The sequence below is a fragment of the Salminus brasiliensis genome, chromosome 19 (genome assembly GCF_030463535.1).
Source record: "Salminus brasiliensis chromosome 19, fSalBra1.hap2, whole genome shotgun sequence".
Classification (NCBI taxonomy): Eukaryota; Metazoa; Chordata; class Actinopteri; order Characiformes; family Bryconidae; genus Salminus; species Salminus brasiliensis.
Window position 1 is genome coordinate 22,028,217 of NC_132896.1, and position 9,620 is coordinate 22,037,836.

Below are 9,620 nucleotides of genomic sequence, written 5' to 3' on the forward strand. Positions count from 1 at the left end.
GACAAAATGCTTGCTAATTGTCTCTCATTTCTTCCTGTTTTCTGTTCCATTTGCACAACAGCTGGTGAAATTAATTCACAATCAGTGTTTTCTGTGGTTTTCTTGGACACGTTGATTTCACAGAAGTTGATTTTGAGCAGTGTACTAGGTTTTTACCATACCATGGCATTTATTTAAAAATAAAAAAATAGAACAGGTAATACGGCGAAACACAATCCAAACAGGAAAACCAGAGGAGACAGAGTGAAAACAAAAAACATAGTTTAAACATGGGAAAAATCACTCCATGTCGAGATAACAGTTGCAATACTTGGCAAAGCATACTCCAAAAAAACAGGCTTAAAAAGGAGTAATATGAAACGGGTGAAAATAGTTAGAATTCCATGGATTGGCATGTTGGGCAGGCGCTTGTACACTGATTAAGTGAGATAAGATAAGATAAGATAAGATAAGATAAGATAGTCCTTTATTAGTCCCGCAGTGGGGAAATTCCCAGTGTAACAGCAGAAAGGGATAGCAAGACACTCAGTTACAAAAAAATTGGATTTACACTATATACACAATATAAATAAGAATTAAAAGAGCAATAACAATACTATTTACAGCAAAAGACTCGTAATTGCACATGGGGGAGGGGGGGGGTATTGCACATAGTATTCCCTGAACATGAACATGTGTGTGTAGTTAAGTGTGTGTGTATGTGGTCCGCTGGGAGCAGTGCTGGTTGTGCAGTCTGACGGCAGCAGGAAGGAAGGACCTGCGATACCGCTCCTTCACACACTTGGGGTGAAGCAGCCTGTCGCTAAAGGAGCTGCCCAGTGCTGCCAGAGTCTCATGCATGGGGTGGGAGCTGTTCTCCAGCATGGATGCCAGCTTGGCTGTCATCCTCCTGTCTCCCACCACCTGCACTGGGTCTAAGAAGCACCCCAGGACAGAGCCGGCCCTCTTTATGAGTTTGTCCAGTCTCTTCTTATCTGCCGTCGAGATGCTACTGCCCCAGCAGACCACTCCATAAAAGATGGCAGATGCGACCACTGTGTCGAAGAACGTCCTCAGGAGTGCTCTCTGTACTCGCTGTCCTCCTCATTAGATATGAGGCCGACGATCGCTGAGTCATCAGAGAACTTCTGGAGGTGACAGGTCGGTGAGCTGTACATGAAGTCAGCAGTGTACAGGGTGAAGAGGAACGGTGCCAAGACCGTTCCTTGAGGGGCTCCTGTGCTGCTGACCACCAAGTCAGAGACACAGTCCCATGCCCTCACACACTGTGGTCGGTTGGTGAGGTAGTCCAGTATCCAGTTTGACAGGTGACTGTCCACTCCACAGTGTCCCAACTTGTCCTTTAGAAGCCCTGGCTGTATGGTGTTAAAAGCACTGGAGAAATCGAAGAAGGTGATCCTCACAGTGCTGCCGGGCTTCTCCAGGTGGGAAAGAGCTCTGTGTAGAAGATAGATGACAGCATCATCCACCCCGACACCAGGCTGATAGGCGAACTGAAGAGGGTCCATGGATGGGCTCACCAGAGGGCGGATGTGGTTGAGGACCAGCCTCTCCAGTGACTTCATCAGATGGGAGGTCAGTGCCACCGGCCTGTAGCTGTTTAGGTCCTTTGGGTGCTGTGTTTTGGGCACAGGTACCACACAAGATGTTTTCCACAGCTGTGGTACTCTTCCCAGTTTCAGGCTCATGTTGAACATATGCTCAACTACCCTGCACAGCTGATCAGCGCAGGACTTGAGGAGCCTGGCACTGATTCCATCAGGACCTGTAGCTTTCTTAGGCTTGATCTTCCTCAGTTCATTTCTCACCTGGGTTGTTGTGAAGGACAGGTTGGAGCAGGGGGGCTGGGTGCTGGAATGTGTGAATGAGTGGATTTCATTTGGATTACAGGATCGGTATCAGGTATGACGAATATCTAAAAAATTGTGACAAATAAACCACTAGAAACTAGGAAACTAGAAGTTGCCATTTTGTTGCCATTTTGAAGACGTTGAAGAGAAGTTTTTTTTATCCAACAGTGTCGAGGGGCTGTCGTCCAGAACTGTGTCCAAAACTCTGCCTTATTCACTATCCCCTATATGCAAAAAATGAAATCACTATAGAGCATTGTTATAGGGAACGGAATCCGAGAAGGTAGTGAGCAATTTTGGACACAACATTATGTGTGTAACATCACTGCTGTGCGGTGTGCTGTGCCATTTTCAGCTTTTTCACGTTAAGACTGCTAATATAGTATCCCAGTCCTGCTCTAACAAACCCAAGAGGCTGAATTATCATCCGGTGCTACCGTTTAGAACTAAGAACAACTGGTTTGATATATCTTTGATATATCAGTGACAGTATAATATTGTTTTAAACAACTGTCAGTGATATTATAACAAAATGGAAGCGTTTGGGAACGACAGCAACTCAGACACAAAGTGGCATTGTGCATAGAGGTCGCCAACTTTCTGCAGAGTCAGTTGCTACAGACCTCCTTCAGATTAGCTCAGACTGTGGCCTTCAGATTAGCTCAAGAACAGTGTGTAGAGAGCATATCTCATATATCATAATAACATAAAAGGGGAGAAATACACAGTACAAACGAAAGCAAGTAAAGCAGCAACTAAAGGGCTTAAACAGGAAAGCAACGTAAACTTGACAACCAAACAGGTGAACACAAAGGACACCTGAGACCAGGGGGGCTCTGGGAGCTGAGCTGGGTGGGCAGGATAGGGAAAATACAAACAAACCTTCAAGGCAGTGCCTGGGGAGACTAAGGGGAAAACTAAGGACACGCGTGAACCGCGCAGAGACTACTTAAAACTGGGGGAAGAGAGCTGGGAAAACAGCCGCTGAACCATAAACGGCTAGGCCGACCAAACTTGAAGACGCAATGTAGAAGAGGGTCACCTAGCTGGAGCGAGAGTCGAGGATATAAGCAGGGAGCGAGCGAAAGCACCTCACTAAACCCCAAGATCGAAGCAAGGTCCGCTTGAGGACCTGAAGTAATAACCAAAGCTGGCCTAAACAAATCTGTGATCCGTGTGTTGAACCTCTCGGGCTACCTCGAGGCTCTAAACTTACAATTCTCGGCGAGGAGCTCAGTAGCCCAGCTCCTTAAGTACCCCCAGCCTCAGGTGAAACACATTAAGGGAAACAAAGCTTGATAAGCTATTAAAAAACTTGGAACACGTGTGAACACAAACAAACTGAACCAAACACATGAGTATGAACAAAACACTGAACCGATACAGGGAATCAAACTTCAACAGAAACAAAAGTCCTTAAGGGAGCCTGCAGGGGCAGGCGTGATGACACAGACCTGACAGTTACTTTTGTCCCTTAGTTGCTGCTGCCTTGAGTTCTCCCCTCTTTTTTGTAAATCCCCATCTTGTGTTACCCTGCTTGTGTATATTAAAGTCTTGCATCGTCCATTCCCTGCCAGTGTTTTCTGGTTGTTCACTGCCATGCCTAACCAGGCATGACAACATCTAATAAAAAGCATATAGCACATTAGTTTAATGTATTTGATAGAAATACAAATATTTGCAGACTGCATGGCTAGGTGTTTGATTTTATACACCTGTGGTAAAGGGATGGATTAAAACACCTTAATTCGTTGATTATGAGGTGTGTCCCAGTACATTTGTCATGTATAGTCTGCTAGTTAGTCGGCAGAGTAGTGTAAAAGGCTGCCGAGACCAGGCCGCAGACAGACAGGCTAAACCGACTGTCTGCGAGTTGCTTTGAGGCATCACCCAGGTTTCACCGTATTGAGACTGTGTCTGTACCCCGAATTAAACCCAAACATAGAACATCTAGATCAGCTTGTTTTAATAATTTAATCAGTGTTAAATTCTCGCAATCAAACGATAACATCACCACCTCAGACCTAAAGCTCGGTCTACTTAATATTAGATCATTAACCTCGAAAGCAGTGATAGTAAATGAAATTATATGTGATCAGAAACTAGATGTTTTCTGCCTCACTGAAACCTGGATTAGACCTGATCAATATATAGCACTAAATGAAGCCACCCCCGCAGGTTATAAATATGTACATAGCCTTAGATTATCAGGCAGAGGAGGTGGAGTATGCATAATCTACCAGAATACACTAGATATTATTTAAAAACACTGTAACACCTTCACTTCTTTTGAGATTCTCTACATTAATATATCAAATCCAGCCACAAACAAAAATGCATTTACACTAATTAATATCTATAGGCCTCCAGTGCCCTATTCTGAATTTTTAAAAAAATTTAGTGATTTTGCTGCAGACTTGGCAGTGTGCAGCGACAAAGATATAATAGTAGGAGACTTTAATATTCATTTTGAAAAAAACAGACGATCCATTAACAAAGGCGTTTGTATCAATTTTAGATTCTGTCGGCATCACAAAAAAACATAACTGGACCCACACATTACTGTAACCATACCCTAGATTTAGTCCTGACCCTGGGTGTTAGCATTGATAAGCTAAATATTGTACTTCAAAGCTCAGTAATATCAGACCATTATCTAATCTCCTTTGAGCTACATCTTAGGCAAAATGTTAATTCCTCCCCCCAACACTGTCTAAAGCGCACAATAACCGTAATGACAGCTGTACATTTTACTAAAAACCTCCCACCCCTATCGACCTTAGCTTACACTCCGTCAGACCAAACGGAGCTAGTTAAATTAACAAACGATCTAGAAAATACCCTCCGATCAGTAAAAGACAGGCAGATACTCAACCCCAGATCATCAACATCTTTAACCAGTCATGTTTTTATGAACTATTTTAATAATAAAATAGAAAATATATGACGATAAATCCAACCCTGCTTATTAAATCAACAATGGTCGTCACCTGGTGTAGAACAAGAATTGGAAGCCTTCTACCCACTTCCACAGCCAGAACTAGAAAAAATTATTTCCACAGCAAATTGTACAACATGTCCACTCGACCCAATTCCCTCTTAATTGCTAAAAGAAATACTCCCAATTATAATCAGACCTCTTTTAACAATTGTAAATTCATCCCTTAGCCTTGGGCATGTACCCCAAAACCTTGAATTAGCAGTCATAAAACTTTTAATCAAGAAACCAAATCTTGACCCCAGTGTATTGTCTAATTACAGACCCATCTCCAACTTAACATTCGTCGTACTAAGATATTAGAAAAAGCTGTGGCCCTACAACTCTGCTTATACCCGAGTAAGAATGACATGTATGAGAAATTGCAATCTGGATTTAGACCCAATTAAAGGACAGAGACAGCCCTAGTGAAGATTACAAATGATCTCCTTCTTGCCTCTGATCAAGGCCATTTATCTTTATTAGCCCTACTAGACCTTAGTGCAGCCTTTGATACAATAGATCATACTATATTACTAGAAAGATTAGAGAAAATGGTTGGAATCACAGGCCTATCACAGCCCTATTATGGTTCAAATCAAATCTAACGGGACGCTATCAGTTCGTAAAGATAAAAGATTTATCTTCAAATTACACAGAAGTAAGATATGGAGTTCCGCAAGGCTCAGTTTTAGGACCACTATTATTTACATTATACATGTTACCACTGGGCTCAGTTATAAGCAGACATAGCGAGATGCTGGAGCTGTCGTCTCGCTGCTTACACGCAATCACTCAGGTTTGTTGACGGTGGAGCAGATAGATGCTGCCGTTTTCAGGGTGCTCCCGTGTCTGTGTTACCTTCCGGCTCTCTCCTTTTAATTAGGCTGTTATCGTCAGACACATTCTGACACTGCCCAACATTCTCTCCATAAAATTCCTCTCAGACCTAACTCTCTCTTTTTACCTTCTCCGAGTAAATGGCCACCCAGCCCGACCTGCTGGAAGATTGCCCGCTGAAGTCCCCTCTACCTGCGTCAAACCAGATGCCACCTACCGGTCCAACCAGCAGGCCCCCCACCCACCACCACCCATAGCAGACCAGCAGCTCACCCACCTACCACTGCTACCTGTTTAATTACCAAGTTAAAACCTAAAAAAAAATTGACTTGTACTATGGACTTGTAACTATCTGCCACTATTAATATCACCATTATTAATCTGTTGTATCTGGTTTGATAATTTATGTTTATGTTTATCATTAATGTTTAAATAGTTCTGACCAGAGGAGGATGGGTCCCCTTTGTGAGTCTTGGTTCTTCCAAAGGTTTCTTCCTCCAGCTCTGAGGGAGTTTTTTCTTGCCAATGTCGCTGTTGGCTTGCTCACTGGCGGTCTTTGATCCATCATGTCTTACGTTATTTCTTCTTTCTTCTTTCTTCTTTGTCTCTGTCTTCTATTAATTACTAATTATGTAAAGCTGCTTTGTGATGAACAGTTGTAAAAAGCGCTATACAAATAAATCTGACTTGACTTGACTTTACTATTCAGGTGTTTCATTCAGTGCCACAGGTCTATAAAATCAAACATCCCAGTCTTGTTGCTGAAATAAGCAAAAGTTTTCCCAAATAAAATAGTTCATGATAAAATCTATATGTCTTCATTGTTTTTAATTTTTGTCCTGGTATTGAAATTGATATTAAGAAGAATTTCAGTGATATTGGTAATTGACTGTGAAATCTATATATATATATATATATATATATATATATATATATATATATATATATATAGCTATGTTATGGTTATGGTAAAGTTTGGTGAAGCACACAGTATATGTACCTGTGCAAGTTCTTATGAGGCTCAAATCTAATATGACTTAATAATATGACTAATATGACTTGCTCACTTGTTCTTTTATACAGGCTGCAGGTCATACAAGCTTATTCCAATAAACATACTAGACTGATACCTGACTGGCTTACTTCAAACATTTTGTTTTATAATGGTAAACTCTTATCACCTGACTGACCTTCTGAGCTTGTCTCATTTAAATATTTTTTATATTCATCTACAGGCTAAGGAACAGAGAGATATAAAACTGCACTGTGACAAAATACAAAAAAATTCTGTCAGCTTTTCATTGCTGTTTTCAATACAAACTACATAATTCTTACACAGACAGGAAATTTGCAAAAAGACAAAGTGCATAATTGTTATACATACATTATATTCCAGTGACAGCTCCTCCGTTTTGGCCACTTTCTTGATCACCTCAATTGTTCTGCTCTGCTCATTCCAGGAAATAGTAAAAATCTGATGCAGAGCAATAACTGTACCTGTTTAAACACAGTGTACTACTGCTGAATAACTGTGTCCAATATTGTGTAACCAAAAATACAGACCTGTGAGCATGTGAGCAAAGGATTTGTCTTTGTTTAATGGGAGTATTTGGAAGTATTTTAACATAATGCACACATGTTAAAATACTAGAGACAGTGGCTGTAAAACAATTCAGGTTATTCCTTAGACTTTCTGGCATTTTACAAATTTTACAAGCCTGTATTTGATTCATCCAGGGATCAACATTACCTATGGAGCTAATAAATATAAAAAGGTGGCCACAAAAAAAGTTTTTTTTTTCAATATCAAGGATATTTTGGAGCATTGCTTTGAGAATATGATTGCTTTTAATGACAAGAGGTCAGGATGTTGAATAAAAACCAGTAAACATCCCCAACTCATTCCAAAAGCACTGGATGGAGCACCATCATTCTAGAAAACACAGTTTCACTGTTCCACAGCTCAATGTTGGGGGGCTTTATACCTCCCTATGCCAACAACTGGCATTATGCATGGTGCCAACATGTTCATATTTATCTGCTCCAGAGAGTCCTTTTCTATTCACAATTCTTCTCTATAGGGACTAAACAAGCTGTGTGTTTGCATCTGTACGTGTCAGCAATGAGTGCAACATAAAGTAGCTCACTGCATTCATTAGAAGGGGTGTCCACAAACATTTGTACATTTAGGGTATGTCAATGCATTAGCAATCAATATAAGACAGCTATGGACAGGTTAGTCTAGACAGGCTAGTTTAGACTACTGTACCATTTAGGCGAATGGGCTCTCATTTGATGTTTCTTGCAGAATATTTTTTCACACTGAAAGTTCTTTCTGCTTTGTATTAGCTGAGAGCATGGTTAGTTGGGCAGGCAGATGAATAATTTGGTTGGTAAATAATAATATACGAACAGTGAATGTTACTAATGGGAGTAAGCTCATAACGACATAAACCACCTTCGAACACTGAACAGCGCTCCTGCTGTAAAACCGAGCAATTGGGTTGGAGTCAGGCCGATACTGACCCACCATTACTGTGTTTTAATTGGTTTGAAAGTCTGTCAGTCGTTTTCTCTTTCCCCTTAGCTTTTTTTTTCAACACACAGCTTTTGTGTTGATTACACAGAAGATTTTGTGTTTAGATCACTCTTACTGACTTAGACCCAAACTTATATACATACATAGTAATATACATATATATATTTACTATCCTACTTATATATCTTTTTCTTGGCACTTTTATTCACTTGGCACTTTTATTATACATTATTTATTCCTTGCTGGCACAAGGGTATTGAACAGTAATCTGATTAAATTAGCTAATAAAAATAATGTTATTTTTTGTATTTTTTAGTGAAAAAAGTGCCTTGGAGAAAACCCTACACAGAACATTATTAACATACTATCAGTCAGGATCAAAGAATGACAATGCACTGTGAGTTATGGGCAAATATCCACTATGAAGTGAAGTCTGCTGAACTGAATATTGTAACTTTTTTTTAAGCTACTTTTGTTTTCTAAAATAGGACCACCAGCTTTCAATGTGTTGGTTTGAAGTCGAGGTGTCGTACATGTGACTTTGGTATCCAGCAAATTCATCCACTTGATCAGACCTTAATGCGCAGTGACTTGGCGCCATTACTCCATTGTCTGAGGCACACTGGAAGTATGCCTTTACCAACTCTGATACACACTGCATATCATTTTGAGCAATGATTCCTGGATCATTGTTAAAGCTTCCACATTTCACATTACTCTTTTTGAAAAGCTGTCAATACAGCCACTGATAGCCATGCCATATAGTTTCAGTTTGTCATAGCCATCAACGTGCCAGATATAGTTTGGTCCCATTGAGTAGTATGCTTTTTGGACCAACTTGCGTGTAGAGCGTTGCTAAACTTCAGATGAATCAACTTCATCTTCAACACATCATCCAAAACATACTACTACTGTGTTAACAGTTGTCTATATAAGAGATAAAGGGAAGCAGGGTAAATGATAGGAGTTATTAATATGGCAAATCTTGACTATCAGAGTTAACTATAGCACCCTGAAGAGCTCTGGAGATTGACATCCTTCCATCTGTTTATAAGCACAAAGTGTATAATCAATAATTGTTATCTTTAGGTAATAAAAAATTAACTGTCTAGCCATCAGGTCAGATGCAGCACACTAGCCAATCGTTTCCAAATTTTACAGTAAAACAAAACAAGGATTAAGAAAGAAAATATAAAGATTTTCCTTTTGTTTATTTGTTTGTTTAGCTAATGTTAGCTAATGTTTCTAGGCTACACAAGCTTGCAGGCAAACTGTAGAACTCAGGTTATATCACAGTAGCTATATTTAGAGTATTTTAAAGTATATACATTACTAACATAATGTGTTACTGTAAAATTTGGAAACGATTGGCTAGACAGTTATTTATTTTTCTATTACCTAAAGATAACAATTA